Source organism: Balaenoptera physalus (genome assembly GCF_965194825.1).
Source record: "Balaenoptera physalus genome assembly, chromosome: 3".
Taxonomy (NCBI): Eukaryota; Metazoa; Chordata; class Mammalia; order Artiodactyla; family Balaenopteridae; genus Balaenoptera; species Balaenoptera physalus.
Genome location: NC_138890.1, coordinates 123,595,571 through 123,601,890, shown reverse-complemented (window position 1 = coordinate 123,601,890; position 6,320 = coordinate 123,595,571).

Sequence of the window (6,320 nt, the reverse complement as noted above, 5' to 3'; positions counted from 1 at the left end):
AATTAAGAAAACACTCCCATTTACCATTGCAACAAAAAGAATAAAATATCTAGGAATAAACCTACCTAAGGAGACAAAAGACCTGTATGCAGAAAATTATAAGACACTGATGAAAGAAATTAAAGATGATACAAATAGGTTGAGAGATATACCATGTTCTTGGATTGGAAGAATCAACATTGTGAAAATGACTCTACTACCCAAAGCAATCTACAGATTCAATGCAATCCCTATCAAATTACCACTGGCATTTTTCACAGAACTAGAACAAAAAATTTCACAATTTGTATGGAAATACAAAAGACCCCGAATAGCCAAAGCAATCTTGAGAACGAAAAATGGAGCTGGAGGAATCAGGCTCCCTGACTTCAGACTATATTACAAAGCTACAGTAATCAAGACAGCTTGGTACTGGCACAAAAACAGAAATATAGATCAATGGAACAGGATAGAAAGCCCAGAGATAAACCCACGCACATATGGTCACCTTATCTTTGATAAAGGAGGCAAGCATATACAGTGGAGAAAAGACAGCCTCTTCAATAAGTGGTGCTGGGAAAATTGGACAGGTACATGTAAAAGTATGAAATTAGAACACTCCCTGACACCATAAACAAAAATAAACTCAAAATGGATTAAAGACCTAAGTGTAAGGCCAGACACTATAAAACTCTTAGAGGAAAACATAGGCAGAACACTCTATGACATAAATCATAGCAAGATCCTTTTTGACCCAGCTCTTAGAGAAATGGAAATAGAAACAAAAATAAACAAATGGGACCTAATGAAACTTAAAAGCTTTTGCACAGCAAAGGAAACCATAAACAAGACCAAAAGACAACGCTCAGAATAGGAGAAAATATTTGCAAATGAAGCAACTGACAAAGGATTAATCTCCAAGATTTACAAGCAGCTCATGCAGCTCAATAACAAAAAAACAAACAATCCAATCCAAAAATGGGCAGAAGAACTAAAAAGACATTTCTCCAAAGAAGATATACAGATTGCCAACAGACACATGAAAGAATGCTCAACATCATTAATCATTAGAGAAATGCAAAGCAAAACTACGATGAAGTATTACCTCACACCAGTCAGAATGGCCATCATCAAAAAATCTAGAAACAATAAATGCTGGAGAGGGTGTGGAGAAAAGGGAACACTCTTTCACTGTTGGTGGGAATGTAAATTGATACAGCCACTATGGAGAACAGTATGAAGGTTCCTTAAAAAACTAAAAATAGAACTACCATATGACCCAGCAATCCCACTACTGGGCATATACCCTGAGAAAACCATAATTCAAAAAGAGTCATGTACCAAAATGTTCATTGCAGCTCTATTTACAATAGCCAGGACATGGAAGCAACCTAAGTGTTCATCATCGGATGAATGGATAAAGAAGATGTGGCACATATACACAATGGAATATTACTCGCCATAAAAGGAAATGAAATGGAGTTATTTGTAGTGAGGTGGATGGAGTTAGAGTCTGTCATACAGAGTGAAGTAAGTCAGAAAGAGAAAAACAAATACAGTATGCTAACACATATATATGGAATCTAAGGGAAAAAAAAAAGGTCATGAAGAACCTAGTGGCAAGACGGGAATAAAGACACAGACCTACTAGAGAATGGACTTGAGGATATGGGGAGGGGGAGGGGTAAGATGTGACAGGATGAGAGAGTGGCATGGACATGTATACACTACCAAATGTAAAATAGATAGCTAGTGGGAAGCAGCCGCATAGCACAGGGAGATCAGCTCTGTGCTTTGTGACCACCTAGAGGGGTGGGATAGGGAGGGTGGGAGGGAGGGAGACGCAAGAGGGAAGAGATATGGGGACATATGTATATGTATAACTGATTCACTTTGTTATAAAGCAGAAACTAACACACCATTGTAAAGCAATTATACTCCAATAAAGATGTTAAAAAAAAAAAAAAGATGGGGTTGGTCATCAGAAAGACCAACAGAATAAATGATTGGAAGGGGGAGGGGCTGGAAATTAAGCTCTATTAAAAAAAAAGAAAGAGGATTAGCAGCAAAGACACCTAAAAGAAGAGAACCCATGGGTGGAATGTGAGGTGTTCATTGATTAAGAGTTGGAAGAACTAATTTCTTTCCTATAGTTCCAAGGGATTTCATAGCAACAGAAAAGAACAGAGTCCTAGTCCTTTAAAACCATGAGGCACCAGTTTGTCTGACATATTTCTTCGATATCTTCCAAGGTACATGGAATATAGGTATTCCAAAATGGGTGAAAGAGAAATCTTCCTTGTCATTGTATAAAACCCCTCCAAGGAAACTCTGAATTCTGTTAGAAAGACAAACCATTCTTCTTCCTGTAGGAGCCTAAGCTCTTCAGATCTCACCTACATCTTTCTTGTTTCCATTTAAATTTAGTGCCTCCTCTGTAGTGCTTAGAGTAAAGAGAGAGGTTCCCCCTTCCTGGGAAAACTGAAGTTTCCCACTGGCCTCCAGCTCCCCATGGGATGGGGCATGGCTTCACGCCACATGATTTACCCTGAGGTGCAAAAAACTGTTCTGTAAACAGTTCTAACAACTATTATAAAGTACTAAGGCTGCTCTGCCAATCAGATCCCTGATAAGCTGAGCACTCCTTGCCCTATCATAACAGAGCACATGTTGCCTGCAGGTCTAGCTGTGAAAATGACAGAGCAATGCTCCCAAACAGGTTGGGTGGTGAACATGGGCCCCATGACTCACCCTTACCTTAGTTCTAACAGACGGGCTTTGGAAACCAGGCTGGTTAGGGTCTGCTAGGCGGATTCCATGTGCTGCTCCATCCTGTCTGAATTGCTCAGAAGGAGTCTTGAGCCCTGTGTGTCTAGGCGGGATGGGAGTGGGGCAGATCAAGAATGTGGCATCAGAATAGAAACGGTGATTTCCTGAGTCCTTGGTCAGCTGTGCGAAGCCTAATGTCTCGTTCAGTGCAAGTTTCATGAAGTTAAACCACCGGATCAAGCTTGGGGAGGTTACCTGTTGTTCAGGCTGGTTTTTACCCTTTGGGTTTTGTATAAATTTGAAAACAACAAATAAGACGTCAGCATTTTTCTTGCATACCCTCTGTCATCCTAGTCCCGATTTCAGTAGATTTTACTGTGTCAGCTGAATGGAAGAAATATGCTGCTCATGTCCATGTTTCCATAAGCACATAATTTTACTTATACTACAAAGTAGTAATTATTCCGATAAAACGATGAAATATTAATAAAGGTGGAATTATGAGTTTGACATTACCAATGGCAATATAAAGATTATCGATTTTTTTTTTCTGTTACTGAAATGGTTTGAATTGTATTCCTTGTCCAAGGCCTCGGGAATTATTAAAATTCCTTGACTACACAAGCGTCTCATGAAATGTGTTAATGAGATTGTTTTCTGATATGCAAAAGTGTCCTGACACGGTTTTGAAATGCATGCTGCACATCCCCAATCAATTATCATACAAAATGCAACTATTTCTCTTTGTCAATCACTAGCGCCTGAATAGACAGCATTAGACCCAGCTGCATAATTCTGGCTTAATTTTCATGTCTGATACTATAGTAATGTTGTGAGGCATTTACTTAGCAACAGGGGTAAATGTTTGTTTTAAATGTGATTTCCTTTCTTCAGCCTCTTTGGAAATACGCCTAAATTAAGAAGTGGGCCTTCAGTTTCTTCAGAAGAGCGAGCATGTGTTTGCACACACACCTCGGCTTGGCTTGTTTTTTCTTCCTCCCCGTGGTGATTGTGATGAGATGAGTGTTTGTGCTAGCAAAATTCTGGAGTGCGGACAAACTGTGCTGCACGTTTATTAATGCAAGATGGAAAATGTGACCAAAATATTGTAGAAAATCTAATTTATGTCTGCTCAAGCTTTGTATTAGTTTGCTGGGGTTGCCGTAACAAAGTACCTCAAACTGGGTGCCTTCAACAAAAGAAGCTTATTGTCTCGCAGTTCTGGAGGCTGGAAGTCTGAGATCAAGGTGTTGGCAAGGTTGGCTCCTGGGGGCTCTGAAGGAGAATCTTTTCCATTCTTCTCTCCTGGCTTCAGGTGGTCTGCTAGCAATCTTCTGTGTTCCTTGGTTTGAAGATCTCCGCCTTCATCTTCACATGACACCCTCCCTGTGTGTGTGTCCAAATTTCTCCTTTAAGGCACCAGTCATATTGGATTAGGAGCCCACCCTACTCCAGTATGACCTCATCTTAACTAATTACAACTGCAGCAAACCTGTTTTCCCATTCTGCGATCCTGAGGGTTAGGATTTCAACATATGAATTTGTAGGGGACACAATTCAACCCATAACAAGCTTCAAATAAATAATAGACTATGTAATTCAATAAATATATATTAAATTGTAAGTTGATTTTTCAAGATTAGTGTGACATTTGCTTTTCAACTTCTAGTAACTCCCTCAGGACTCTTGTGTCTTCCTTTACCAAGCAGCAGGGAGAAGAGTTATAATTTGCAGCAAAGCCCTTACTGTCCACCGAATTTCGGTCCAGCCTTTCCCATTACAAGATATTAAAAAGACCTTATTACCAAGTGCTCCTCATTTCAGTCCCTGTTTCCCTCACTGTTTCTATTAATTTTGATAAACATATGAGAGTACATGCTTTGTAAAGGGGCAGGCTTCACTGGGAGTCAAGCTTCATCACAACGTATGTATTAAACTGAGCCCAGAGACCTTTTAAGGTTTGCAAATTCTTATGGCGTAGTAAGTTAGGGACTTAAAACTCAGCACTCGTAAGCTATCTTCCACACCCTAAAGAATACTGTAAAAGAATACTAAGTTGGAATAGTTATAGGAAATGTCACATTGAGAGACATGGCTCATCAGGACCTCATTAATTGTTGCAAGATGCACAGACTAGCAAAATCAGGAATTAGGACTAGAGCCACACAAGAGATGGTGGGAAAGGGACATGTATTAGTAGGTGTGAGAGAGAGGTTCAGTCTAGCAGGCAGAATAATGTAGAGTCTGAGAGGCCTGATAACAGATAGCAGGTGGCATGCCAGGCTGGCACAGCCCTGGGGAGGCCCAACTTGGAGTCACAGAGATGGGTAGTAAAGCTTGGCCTTGGGAAATTCAGGAGCAGATGGTGATCAGAAACACAGGCAAGCAGTTGAGATTTGAGAGGTCAGACCCAAGCCACAGTACTTCTGGTAGGAATTTTCTCTCAAATATGGTGGAGACCCTCCTCAACACTTTAATTTGTCACTCCTCAGTTTTTGGAGACATTGCTCTTTCTCTGTTGGTGTCCTGTCGCTCTAATGCTCTCATTCTCCCCGATTCTCCTGCTTGTTATTCATTCACTAAAACCCATTTGCTGTGTGTTTCAGGGAGGGAAAGGTGAGCGTCACAGGGGCAGATGCAGTAAAGCAGTGGGTAGCGATGTCCGATCGCAGTGGGCTGAGGAGGGGGTGGGAGGTAAGAACTAGAGAGTCTTGCTGTGACAGGAAGCAGATGAACAAGTGGTCTCTGAAAGAGACCGGGCAGTCCTCGGGGTCCTGACTCTTCACCACCCACACTCACTTTGAAGTCATTTCACTTATATCCTTCCCTTTCGATGCCATCCATACACTGATTACTCCTCAACTTGTACCTTCAAACCTGACTTCTCTCCTAAGCCTCAGACTCATGCTTCCGACTGCTTACTTGAGCTCTGCATTTGTATGTCTCCAACAGAATCCATTCTCTGCAAAGTTTCCAGAGGGATCTTCTAAAACTATAAAGTAGATCATGCCGTTTTCTTACTTAAAGGCTTCCAATGGCTTTCTAAAATACTTAGAATAAAGTCCAAATTCCTTTTTATGGCCCTCAAGGTTCTACGTAATTTTCCTCCCTAATCTCACTTCCTATCATTTTCCCGTTCTTTCACTATGCTCCAGCCACACTACCAAATTTATGTCTGTTGGTTGAGCAAGCTCTCTGATTGTGAACTTGTAGTTCATTTTACCTGGATGATCATCCACCAGATCTTCACTTGATTGCCTCCTTCTCCTCACTCAGGTCCAAGTGGATAGGTCACTTCTTACTCAGTGGCCTTTTCCGGACACACAATTCAAAGTAGCAAAGTCCATCTACCCACCTAGGCACTCTTTCGCGTTATACTGGTTAACTTGTTTCATAGTATGTATTCCTGCTTATTTGTTTGCATCTATATTGCCTGTTTTTACTCCCAACCTCCCATCACCAAATAGACCATAACTCAAGAGAATAGAGACCTTGGTGGTTTGTGTTTGTTTTTTTGTTTTTGTTTGTTTGTTTGGCTCAGCATGGCATTTCCAGTACTCAAGATAGTACCA